We start from the raw sequence: 12,183 nt of genomic DNA, 5'->3' as shown, positions 1-12,183 counted from the left end.
AAAATTATTTTTTATTCGCTAAAAACGTCCTGTGTATTCATGCAATCACATGCAACCTCGAAACTTCACTTATTTTTTATCACTTTCCAATTCAATACACTGTTTCTGCATTTTTGACTATATGTAAGAGAAATTTCCATTCAGCCAAAGGTGTCCTTACAGATTATAGATTCCTATACGACTCTCGGTAAAAATTTATCCGCACTCCAGATAGTTAAAACTTCTGTCGACCGTATTGATCCATCTGCACTCTTCGTATGACGTCAATATCTGTTCAGTGCTGCTGCGTAGGTTTCATTGTGTTACGTCAATTCGTTTGTGACCGTTGCGCGAGTAATGGCGCTTTGCAATGGTGATTTGCAGGAAAACAGTGCAGGATGCTGTGATTCGTTTCTTGTGGTCGGAGGTTATGTTTGATGCCTATATTTATCAAAGATTTAATGCACATTATGGAGAAAGTGTTTTGTCACGAAGTGTGTTTGAATGGGCACAAAAGTTCAAAGAAGATCGCACAAGTGTTATGAAAAAACAGCTGGACGCCCGTCCACATCCACGATGACAACATTGAACGTGCTATCTATGGAATAGACGAGTGACACTGGATAATGTGGCAAATCATTTGCAAATCAGCCACGGCTCTGCTTATGCAATAGTGCACGACAGATTTGGGTTTTAAAAAGTTTGTGCGAGATGGATGCCGAAAAAGCTGATGAAAAGGTGAAGACGACGATGCATTCGTGGTTCGCAGCTCAGCCCAAAACATTTTTTAACGAGAAAATACGAAGGTCCTTCAGCAAATGGACAAAGTGTATACAGAAATTGAGTGATTATGTCAAAAAATGATGTATGTCTTTTTTGACAATTGCTTAAAATAAATTCTACACCGACAGAGCGGGTAACTTTTTACTCACCCTCGTAAGACACTTAAATTTCCAATCTATTATGATGAATAAAAGAGCTTATACTATTAAATCTAATTGTATTTTGTTGCATGAGAGTACACGTGTATATGATGTACATTACCTTTATATCCCCTTGAACGCTTCAATATTGCGCATATATACTATATTTTGTGCAGCTTCTATAAAATTTTGTATGTTTGTTTAGGCTGTTAATCCAGAGGCTGGAGTACAAAGAAGTGGCACAATGATGTGGGCTGATGACATTTATAATTATCAAGGAATCACCCCTACATTCGCTCAGGTATATATCGTTGACTATAATGTATTTAACATATATGATTGTTAGAATATTAATAATTAATTTTTAATTCTATCAGAATTTTAATGAAACTGTCCCTTGGGAAGGAAGAACTGATACCTTGATATCACGGTTTGTACATCCTATATGTACGACAAATTTTAGAACATTATATAACGAAGAACCAGATCGTCGTGGCCATGTGATGTGAATAAAAGGACTTGAATTTGATGATATTTTTATAATGTTAGATAACATAACTAAGTATCTTCACAGTAAGATAGGATGACATGGTTTACATGATCTTAATGTTGTTCACTTGAGTGATGATATTATAAGGAAAAGTGTAATATCACAGGTAGGATGATTCATAATTTAGAACTACTAACTCATGTATGTATTAAAAATTAAAGAAATATATTAAATTTTATAGGATATTTATGTTTAGTAACCAGTAATTCAGAGATTGGTATTCATGGTTACTATAACGAGGCTGTAGAAACGCACCCTTTCTTCTTTGCAAATGGTCCTGTATTTATGTCTAAGCCGAAACTGGAACCTCTGAATAATTTAGATTTATTCTTGTTATTTTCTAAAATACTTATCTACAGTATACCATAAGGAATGATACCGTATCGCACCTAATCAAGTGCCTTAAGAAACATCAACAGGATATCACAGTAATCCCTTATCGACTGATATGTAAGTAAAAGTTATGTGTCATTGTTATACACAGTTATGTGTTAGTGTTATACACAGTTATTTATCATTTTCTATTAATTCAGTTGTAGCCACTACAATATCTATGACACTGGTAGTAATTATAAGAACAATAATGATGTTCTATAAGAGGAAATGATGATTAGGAGCAAAAAGTTACAGGTAAGTCAAAGTATATGTTATTTGCCATTTGAAAAGAAAGTTACTAACTTAGAATTTTTTGATAAATAATAATTGTGCAAAATATATTGGATTTCAAATTTGTCAAAAATTGAAATTTAAGAAGCATTGTAATAATATAACATTAATATTTTGATTTTTCAGGAGATATCATGAGGTGGATGGATAATATGTAAAAAATATTAAGCAGTATATGAATTTACATATTGCGTAGAGATAACAAAATGAATTTTAAAAAATGTCGACATGGTAATAACAAATAGCATCATGACAAAGAATATGTAAACACAGTTTCATTTTTTATAAATAAAAATTTGTTGTTCCAGATTTTGAAATATAGTGAAACGTTTAATTAGTATCTTAATATCTTTAAATAATTATTATTTTAGAATCAATTGTAATTGTATCATACGTACTTTTGAATTCGTGCAAGAACATATGTAATTTTGAAGTAGTTATTATTAGGAAATTGTTAGACGCGAACAGTATGCGAAAAGTTAGTATGCAGTGTAATAATTATCAATCAAAACACAAGAATTAAATTCTTGAGGAAAAAATTTCCGGAATTTCTTATTTACATGATTATAAAGAAATCCATAATAAAAAGGAGCTGCTTTCTAATACTTCTCTTCCTTGTAATGCCTACGTTAATAATAACGAGGTTCGACTTTTTGTTTTTAGAGGGATACTGGAAAATTTGAAAGTACAGTACCATTGGGAAGAAAATCACGATATTGAAAACGATATTTGCAAGTAAATTTCCAAAAAATCTGTTTTCAAATTTTCGCTTTCTATTTCACGTTAAAAGAAAGGGCTGCCTTCTTTCTCTGCAAGACAAAACAAACATTCTGAATCTCGTATCAATGAATGATGTCAATAAGTTATTTTTCTTTTCAGATTGAACAATATTCCAGATTTATTCATAATTTCATACTACGCGAAGAATAGACTTTCATAGGTATATAAAGGAAATATTAAGTATAGGAAAACTCTTTTTCGTTGTAGGTGACATATGCTTCACGGTTGAACACATGTATTTTTGAACACACATAAATGAAAAAGTACTCTTATGGAGAGAAAGAATTGATACCTTCGATTGACATTAGATAATGTATATAAACTTATGAACAATCACTATCAGTTTGTACTTTAGGTGCACACGCAGATTTGTTGGAGTTCTTATAAAATGTACTTCCTGTACGAACGTTTTATTCTTTCAAATTTTACGATACTATGTCTCATATAATAACTATATGGATTAAACGTAATATAAATGATCCGAAAATAGACTCGAACGACATTAATTGTCTTTCTATTTATACCAATATCGAAAATACATGTAATATCGTGATGTAATATGTTCACAAAGAGTGGACAATAGAGATGTTAATCAGACAGAAAAGACGATTGTGGCTTAACTTGAACTATTCATACCAAACGTACAGAACACAGCGCAATCCACACTCTCTCGGCAACACCACTCGCAACCTACGTCTCCGCTCGACTCGCACTCGGCTCCTCGACTCGCACTCTGTTTCTCGACTGACCCTTTCTGGCCGTTGTCGCATTCTGTTGTCCTTTTCCTAGGCCCACCGCACACGTGTTCCGCAGACGCTCGTGGCCAGGGTCACGTAGGTCTTTTCCACGAAACTATGCACTTGAAAAGACCGATGACACATTGATGGGCCCGACGGCGCCTCGGCTCTCGCGACACTGTTCATAGTTCGCCCGATATTTCCCAGGCCTTTCGTCCACGATACTACATTCGGCCATCCTGCAATAACATCTGCCCTCAGATGTTGCCTTTTATCTCGCTGTCATCAGATGCGTCACTTTCGGCGTTTAGGACCCAAGGTTTCATAAAATCGAGGTGTGTGCAGGTCCTTCCTTCGGTACCGCTTCACACGCTTTCTTCTTTTCTTGTAATTTCGCAGGTTCCCTTCTAGCTTACCTATGTTTCGCTCGGTTAGGCTACAGTCAAGGCAGTTGGATACCACGTGTTCGACCTTTTCGCGTAACCCCTTGAACCAGAAGTCCTTCTTGACCATAGCTTCTGTTTTGGTAACCTCGAAATGCCCACGCTCGTGCGCTTGCCTGACTACCTGAGCCCGCATCGCCTTCGATACTACTATTAGCACATCGTCCTCACACTCCTTATACAAAATATTGTTTCTTACTACCTGCCCATCGGCCTGACTGCACGTTGCGGCGTCCAAAATCCTACGGACTTCGATGTCCTCGTTCTGTGCCCTTCTCAACCGTGCAATCAGCCCGTCTTCACTCTCCGTTACATACATAGTGCTCGGCAGGGGGTTCCTACTCGGAGCATCTACATGCTGCATACTTTTCCCCGGCCGATGACACACCTGATACTTAATCTCGCCTAGTAACAAGGCCCATCTAGCCACACGCACACACAAATCTTTCTTTCTAACTACACCTATCGGACTCGCATACTCCGAGTCTGACGATTTGATGACACCCTCGTTTGTCCACGCTTCCATCAAATCATCTTCTTCCTTTCTTTCCGACGGCGCCAGTCTTCGCGGTCTTCGCGCTATCGGCTTGTCGCTTTCCAAAACTACTTTTGCGGTTATTCCGACGTCTCGCTTCTTTTCCGGCCTATACCCCCTAACGATATCTCGAATCGCTTCACGATAATGCGGTTCCTGTACGTGTGTCAGGTCTGTTTCGTCGGTCTGTTCTACTACGTTAATTCTAAACACATCCGACACGTCTTTGTTAGTCTGTTCGTCAAGCCGCAAGAAAGTCACTTCGCCTCGTTTAACCCGTAACTCTACCTGTTCCAGAAAATCAGTGCCTAACAACAGGCCGTGCTTCGTCAATATTTTGTTTGAAACAACGTGCAAAGTGATTGGCAGTTTACACCCATCAACCGTCATTACCTTAGTGAATTCACCCCAGGTCTCATTGCCAGCGGAACCAAAACCGTCGAACTTGAGCTTGCATTTACCTAGCGGTGGTGACCCTAACCTCGCATACTCGTCTGATCGGATGAACGTGAGATCACTCCCCGTATCCACTAGTGCCACAAACCTACATTCATCTATCGCCACTTCCTTCACATACTTCCCCTTTTCGGATCTTGACACTACGCAAGTCTCTTTCGGTCGTGCCGTACACCTCGCTGCAATATGTCCAAATCCGCTGCACTTGAAACACCTTTTTTTTTTTTTTTTTTTTTCGTGGAGGAAACCTTCATAGGCACCCGCGCCCCTCCGGGGAGAGGGCGCTGGGTAGTGCCGGATTCTTACCGGCTAAAACCTCCACGGTGGCCTGTCCTGACGCCTGAGTCGAGATGCACCCGGGATCTCTCCCGAATTACTCCGGTTGCCCCCGGGCGTCTATCTCTCCTTCTTTGTCGAAGGGAGGCGTCCTGCTCTTCTTGGACCGCTGGGGGGGAACCACGCCCCCCAGCGCCTCGCTCCTGCTGCGTCATCCTGGGACCCCGTCCCCTGACGCCTCTTCCTGGTTCGACGTGGTCCTGGCAGGCGTGGGGCCCACTAACTTCTCCGAAAATTCTCCGCACCGGATCGGCGCACTGGCAGGTGCCGCGGACACCGCCAGCTGCCATCCGTCTATGAGAGAATATCAGATCCGTCGGGATGCTCACAGGACTCCGTGGGGGCCACCAACTTCTCCGAAATTTCCGCACCGGATCGGTGAACTGGCTAGTGTCGCGGGCACCGGCCAGCCGCCACCCGACTATAAGAAATATCAGATCCATCGGTGTTTTCCCAGGGTAGTCCTGTGTCCCGGGGGCTTCTGCCTGCCTCGTGCTCCTTGGATGGTCCCAGAAAAATGGCTTCGGTGCGCCTCCTTCCTTCTTCGTCAACGCCTCACGGAGCGGTCACCCATTCTAGACCGCTCCGTGACCGCTGCTGCTTAACTTTCGTGATCGGCCGGGAACGAGTGTTTCCAGCGCGGCTAACGGCGTTGACGCACTTGAAACACCTAACACCTTCTCCCCTCTCCGGACACTTAACACTTAGATGATCCTCACTACCGCAAATGAAGCATCTTCTTTTCTTCATTGCATCTACAGATTGACTGAGCTTCCCGTTCTTCTGGGTTTTAGCCGACTTCACAATCGACTTTGCTCTGCGACTCTTCTGCTCTTCGTACATCACTAACCTCTTCCTCAACTCTTTGATTGACGTAGCGCCGTACAATACAGCCTTATTGTTCTCGTCGTCTATTATTCCATCCACTATGTATTCCACCTTTGCTTCCTCCTCCATGTCCACATGGCTGGCTATTTCGAGCATGCGGTACATGTAAGCCAAACATGCTTCATCACTCTCCTTTTTTGTTTCTTCAAGTTTCTGATGTACTTGCCTACTGTTGACTTTCCTCGAAAATTCTTTCACTAGCCCCCTCTTCAACTCATGCCAAGTTCTGGCATGACACTCGAAGCTCGCAAATATTTTCGCTGATCCCTTCAGCAGCTTCCTTACGTAGACTGCCTTCTGCCCATCCGACCACATGCACGTATCAGCGACTTCCTCGAACGACTCGAACCATCGTTCGACATTTTCACCTCTGTTGCCACTAAACGACTCTAATGCATCTTCGACGTCTCTAAAACTCAGTGTCGAACCAACACATGCCCTTCGACAACATTCGTCACGGTCCTGATGCACCTTTCGCGTACCTCTCTTGTATTCTCTGGCGTTTTTTCTGTCATCTTCATCCTCACTTTCGTCGTCGCTTTCTTCTTCCGACGATATGTCATTACCATCCATGGCCGCTCGTAGCCGTGCGCGTAATTCTACCTTTCTTCCCGTCGTTTTTAAACCCAAACTAGCGAGGCGCTCCTTCAACTCCTTCGTATTCATTTTCTCAACATCCTCACCTTCGTTACAATCACGCTCAGCTCTCTGTACATTTTCTAAATCTCGTTGACCGGTTAGCTCTTCACCGCCCGTCGATCCCTTACGATACGATTGTCCAGCCCTACACGCCCGATTCAGCCTTGCAATCAGCACTGACCTCGCACCCGATATAGGGAGGTTCATTCGCGCGAGCTTATTCCTCAGCTCCTCCAGCGTCGAACCCTCTTCACCCGACAATCGTTCGTCCCCGACGTTTGCCATTTTTCACACTACACAAACTTAAACAGTCAACGATATCGTCTTTTACCGCACCGCGTACCGGTAAATTCACAACTAGCTCGAATAGCTCTGTTAAACCGTTTCGTTTTCTGTCTTGTCCAATCCCGGCTGAGCCCCCAAAAATATGTAATATCGTGATGTAATATGTTCACAAAGAGTGGACAATAGAGATGTTAATCAGACAGAAAAGACGATTGTGGCTTAACTTGAACTATTCATACCAAACGTACAGAACACAGCGCAATCCACACTCTCTCGGCAACGCCACTCGCAACCTACGTCTCCGCTCGACTCGCACTCGGCTCCTCGACTCGCACTCTGTTTCTCGACTGACCCTTTCTGGCCGTTGTCGCATTCTGTTGTCCTTTTCCTAGGCCCACCGCACACGTGTTCCGCAGACGCTCGTGGCCAGGGTCACGTAGGTCTTTTCCACGAAACTATGCACTTGAAAAGACCGATGACACATTGATGGGCCCGACGGCGCCTCGGCTCTCGCGACACTGTTCATAGTTCGCCCGATATTTCCCAGGCCTTTCGTCCACGATACTACATACAAGTAAAGCTGGAGCAATAGTATGCAAGAATGGACTATTTATTATTTTAAACCAAATCATAGCATATTCAGAATGCACAGTATTATCATGAAATGACGAGTTTTATGTTAATTCCGACCGATTACAATACCTTTCTTTCGTTTACAAGGAACGACGAGACTGGCAGTTGCGTGATTTCCAAAGCCGCGATATCTGCACGATAACCTAACCTCAACCGATTTTGTTGTACTATTCTTATGTGGACTTCGTTTGTACCACTTTCGTAACAAAAATAGAATACGTAGAACACAGCATTCCGTTATGCGATATTGTCGATTCCTAACATCCGAAAAATCAGAGATAATTTTTTCCCTACAGTTGTACATTTGTGTGAAAAATTACGAACGTAAAGTTGTTTGGTGCATGCACAGTCCTCCCCTACCCTGCATTTGCGTGGACATGCTAGAAAGATTCACTTTTCCACGGTGAAACTGTATGTATTATAATTTCATTTTTACAAAGGTCGAACATCCTACTATGCATAAATTTAATATTAATATAAGCAGGTTTCGTGTTAAGTATTACATCTGACGTATAAGCACACGTGTGTACGAGCCTTGGTTTTAAATGTCTTATAGTAGACACCGAAAAGATTATTCAGTTGGATATCTGACTCAACATCAATATTTTATTAGGAGATAACATGTTAAGAACACGTTGGTGGATGGCATGGGAGATGATGAATGAAGACATACTTCTGTGAGATACATAAAATAGTAGTCAGAACGTATTTTGGCGCTTGGGGACAGCAACAGCTTTTTTTTTTGTTTTTATTTATTTGTTGAAATTACAATCAATTCTCGCGTTCAGAATTTTCAGTAATTTTTCTGGCGTGGCGCAGTGACATGGCTGTTTATTTACAATAAGTTAATACTTATTACAGATAGGTATAATTTATAAGTATTATAAGTAAGTGCATATGCTTAATTTGGATAATTAAATGAATCTAGCGTTTAGGTCTAGCGGGTAGTGCCTCTTCAGCCTGCGAATCTGGTCCGTCGTATCGAGTAGTCGGGTGATTAGGGGGTTTCGGTGTTTCTTGACTCTTTTGCTATATCTGTCGCTATATTTTGCTATTTCCTCTTTGACTGTAGGTATCTTGAGGTCGCGATGGATGGTTTCGTTGGTAACATACCAAGGTGCGTCTATTAAGGCTCTTAGCGCTTTCGATTGGAATCGTTGTAGTATTTCGATGTTGGAGTTACTTGGACAGCAACAGCTGGTGATACTGTCATACACCTCCATTTATAAACTTTCGAAAATCGATGTGACCTTCAAACTTTAGTGTATTCTGTTTCACAGCACAAAATGTTTCCGAAACGTAAGTTTATTGTTACAATAAACTTGACTAGTGGCTCTGAAATACTATCCTTGAAAAAACAATGGGGAAATTGGAGCAAAAAAAAGAAGGAAATAAACAAAGACCTTGTTGGTTCGTAAAAATAAAATATGCTACAGGAAAAACTTTTTCCAACGGATTGAGATGCGACTAGCTTTAAAAGCTGTGACGCGAATCGAGCGTTTGTCTACAAGAGCGCATTTTCGGTGGATATATATGTCGGAATGACATTGGGGATAGGGTTGTCGATGTTTGAAGAGTCTTCATTGAAGGTAGCCATCGTTGCGGTGTAACGAAGATACGATTTATTGACACAGGTATGAATAACACAGGTTTGACAATCTACCACGGCGGTGAGACGTCCGCGACACTAGTGACAGTGGTCTCCGGTTCAATAACGAATCCGCTGCCAACGGGATGACAGATGGGCGTTCTCGCTGAATCTAAGTCTGACTCGTAAAAATAATTGCTGAGCGTAAAAACGTTACTCTTTGGTCGACGGGAGCGCGTAAAAGAATGCCCGTCCCGTCCCGATGATGCCACAGAGGAAAACTATAATGGGGTGTGTCTAAGGACACGAGATCATCGGATTCGTCGAGGAAAGCCTTCGTTTAGGAAGTAAGGGAAATTGACGTTGCTGCTAATTGGTCAATCTCCATATCGGTGGTTAGAAAAAGATGCTAGCCGCCCTCGAGGGAAAGTTGCTAGTGGGAGACGCCGCTCGTTGAAAAATATGTCTCCCCTATCTTCCCGTAGTTGGGACAAAGACTGTTTGTCTGTTTGAAGGACTTTAGTTAACTAAACCTTAAGATTTATAACGGGCCCTCGGGCTAGCCGAACATGTACTGTGGAGACGCATCGACATCTGGCAATCATCTTACTCGAAGAATAGGCTCTGCGTGTGGCGATCCACGGGACAGAAACCGTTGGAATGTTTACTGTCGCGTGTCGCCACGAATATTTCTTTTAAGGAGAGCTATAGAATTACTCCATACCTTTGTTAGGCAAAGCGTTCATCCCTTGACCGCGGCTACGTTGGGCGACAGACTGTCACCTCGAGCCCAAGCTCATTATCACAACTCTCGAACAATTACAATCGGATTGAATAACTACGATTGTTCAATTACAGCTATAGTAGACTCTATGTTACAATGTTGTGGGATTATCCAAAATTCCAAAGGCTCCGGTGTTCTTTCATCTCCGACATATAATTATATAATGACTCATTGAAAACCAGCTTTCATTTTTTTTGATAGTATGGTAAGAAAATGTGAAGTTCGAACGCTTGTAACGATTGCCTGAGTTGCGTCATCCTTGGTTTTAGGAAAAGATAGGGAAGTCACTGAAGGGTGTCGCGGCTTCGATGTCTTTCGTAGCTGCGACGCGGAGGCCTCTCGGTTGTTCTTTGAACAATCGTCAACGTGGACGAACGTCAAAGCGAAACCACGCGAATTCGGCATTTCCGATAATACGGAACACTGTAAACGCGACTGCGTTGAATTCGTTCGATTAATTCCTAGCAGTATCTATAAACAGTGAACTTAAGGCCCCATACACAACTGCATACGCTAGGTTGTAAGAAATAATAGCTATATAAGTATGTAGCGGCACATGAGTTAGAGAACGATGCAAATCGAGAGCGACTCATATTATTGTTTTGCCTCGTGACACTTACACAGTCTTGACGTACATGTAACGTCAACAAATATCTCCAACAGACTCAGGAAACCTGAACCGCCTTGCATACGACACCGACTCCCAAAACAAAGGAATATGAATTCGGCACATAGGCATAAGATAAACGAACATCTAGAAGGGCTGTGTCTTGATCGAGTCTTTCAGTCTTTCGGTAACGGTCAAATCGCACACTTGTAATCCTATTATAAAATAAAGGTACCTCGAACTCTGGTTCAAGAACCCAACATTTTTTTATTATTATTTTCCCATTATTTTTACGTGACATTTTGGCGATCCTGCCAGGATCCATTCGCTTCAGTGTAAACGAAGTTACGATTTCGGTCTACGGACATTATTGAAGATCGAAGGATTCGAACTACTTGTGTTATGAACTTTGCTGTCAATAATTTACCACGGTGGACCAAATCAACGGGGCCACTGTCAGCATAGAACAAATCAACAGAACGAGTTTGACACTCAAACAACACATTTGAACGCGCCACAGAGGAAAACACCGCAAGGGAACCTCATTCTACGAACTTACGTATCAAGGTGAGAAAAGTCGGAATTCTTTTAAACAATATAGAACGCGAAAAGTTAGTTTCTCTAGTAACTCTAGCGAAGAGACAATATGAACAAGAAAGACTCAAAAGCCGAGACAAGTTTACCCTCTACAAGTGGAGTTCAAAATAAAACGGGATCACTCGATTCCTCTACCAGAGCAATTTTAGACTTAATACAGAGACAGAACGAAGAATTTCGACAACAATTTAACGAAATAAAGAATGCTTTAAAATTAGCGAACGAAGAAAATAGAAAACGCGCTAACGAAATGGAAATATTAAGTAGAAACCTCTCTCGTGTTAAACTACCACAAATAAACGTAAAATCAACTGAATTCGGTTCTATGATGACTGACGATGACGATAATATATCAGTATTAAAACACGATACTAATCCACCTCCACCTATGCCACAAAAGCCACCAACATATGTCTAACCATCCAATCCAACAGCTGCAAACTCTGGAAATCTAAAAGCTGTTTAGTATCTCCGATACTAAACGGAGAAAACGATATAAGTGTAGAAGATTTTATTCGTGAAATAAAAGAAATGAGAATGATGTGTAGCGAACAAACGTTATTATTAAAAATGATCAAAATAGAGAAAATTGTAGGAAAAGCCGCAATGACAATCCGCAATATCCATATTAACGAATTCGAAACTCTCTACGAAGGATTAAGACGTAACGTAGCTACTCAAGCATCAGTAAGAGAACACCAAGATCAGTTAAGAGTGATAAAGCAAGGAATAACCGAAAGCGTGCAAAATTATAACA

General features: G+C 41.5%; 1 long non-coding RNA gene and 1 pseudogene across 2 annotated transcripts; one reads left to right on the top strand and one right to left on the bottom strand.

Moving 5' to 3' along the window:
• Positions 1-890, bottom strand: part of LOC117162091 (venom serine protease Bi-VSP pseudogene) — a 34,180-nt pseudogene extending 33,290 nt beyond the window's left edge.
• Positions 891-1,112: 222 nt separating this feature from the next.
• LOC143304552 (uncharacterized) lies at positions 1,113-3,241 on the top strand. Of its 2 annotated transcripts, XR_013061213.1 has the most exons (6): positions 1,113-1,203; positions 1,280-1,558; positions 1,634-1,902; positions 1,986-2,082; positions 2,245-2,349; positions 2,427-3,241. It is a non-coding gene; the product is annotated as an uncharacterized LOC143304552 (long non-coding RNA). The 2 variants fall into 2 exon arrangements; XR_013061212.1 differs by having other exon boundaries at positions 2,245-3,241.
• The last annotated feature ends 8,942 nt before the right edge of the window (positions 3,242-12,183 follow it).

The sequence above is a fragment of the Bombus vancouverensis genome, unplaced genomic scaffold, assembly GCF_051014615.1.
Source record: "Bombus vancouverensis nearcticus unplaced genomic scaffold, iyBomVanc1_principal scaffold0039, whole genome shotgun sequence".
In the NCBI taxonomy this organism is placed as follows: Eukaryota; Metazoa; Arthropoda; class Insecta; order Hymenoptera; family Apidae; genus Bombus; species Bombus vancouverensis.
The sequence above is the reverse complement of the archived record's forward strand: the minus strand, read 5'-3'. Positions and strand labels throughout refer to the sequence as shown.